This window comes from Volvox carteri, assembly GCF_000143455.1.
Source record: "Volvox carteri f. nagariensis unplaced genomic scaffold VOLCAscaffold_580, whole genome shotgun sequence".
NCBI classification, from domain to species: domain Eukaryota; kingdom Viridiplantae; phylum Chlorophyta; class Chlorophyceae; order Chlamydomonadales; family Volvocaceae; genus Volvox; species Volvox carteri.
Genome location: NW_003308092.1, coordinates 5,644 through 6,942, shown reverse-complemented (window position 1 = coordinate 6,942; position 1,299 = coordinate 5,644).

The following is a 1,299-nucleotide window of genomic DNA, read 5'->3' as shown; positions in this document are numbered from 1 at the left end:
AGTGCACCCGAGATACCGTGCCGTCTCGTTGCCGGTCAGCACCCGCAACCCCGCCCCACCTAACCGGTACTCAGCTTCATCAAGCCGCTTCCGCTCACGCATAGCACCCCCAAAAATGAGGACCTCGCACTTGGCGGCATTCGCGGCCATACCCGTCGCTTTGCAGTAGGCTTCGAGTAGCCCCAGAAGGCATTCAGCTCTATCCTGCCCTGTCGCTACCAGTGACACATCGTCAACAAAAAGTAGGTTAGTGAGATCACCGCCTGCCAGGCTAACACTCTGCTCACGAAGGGTGCTCCATCGGCTGGGGAGGCATACACGGCAATTAGCATCATGGGCATCAATATAATGAGCGAATACTTCTATGAAGAGTCCAAAAAGGGTTACGCTAAGGTGACACCCTTGCTTAACACCACGCCCCACCTTGAATTCCGGTCCCAACTTATTTCCTCACTTGACCCGAAACTTCACGTCAGCATAGCTAGCCTTTAAAGAATCGAGGATGCGCCCGTGTAGCCCATACGACATTAGGAAATCCCAAAGTGTCTCATGGTCAACGGAGTCGAACGCCTTACTAAAGTCAATTTGCATGATAATAAGCGGCCTGGCTCCGGCTACAGTGTGCTTCGAGATAAGATGCCTTAATGTAAACAAGTGATGCTCGGTGCCAAAACCATGCCTACATCCAGCCTGGCTAACGGCACGTAGCCTATTGCCCTCGCAGTAATTATTTAATCGCCTCCCTATGATATTGGCATAAAGTTTGCTCAGGGGACCCCCAACTGCGATTCCCCGGTAATTGTCACAGCAAGACACGTCCCCTTTTTTGAATACGGGGGACAGGGTGCTAGTCATGAATTCCCTCGGGTATTCAGCTCCGTATATGCGGTTGAATAGCACCGTTAAGTAAGGCGCCAATACAAGCACGGGTTGCTGCCCTTCAGTTTCCCTGATAGCGTACTTATAATACTCAGCCGGGGTTCCCTCCAGGCCCGCGGACTTATTGTTGCGCATAGCCTTAAGGCCACTAGCAATTTCATCCTCCGTAAAATCCTTGTTAAGCCAAGCAGCTAATTCCCGTCTGTGCGTCACCTGGTCCTCGTCCAGCCATCTAAACTGAATACCCTCATTGCGGCATTGCCTCGTCTCTCCTGTACCATTAAGCACCTTGGAAAAATGCTCGGTAAAAGCATTAATATCTGAGAACCCGCAAGGAGGTGGTTTTCCCCCATGCAGCCATGTCCACAGTCCGCGTGGGTTGAACCGGGCGTCCTTAATCCTCCTCCGCATATCTTCCAT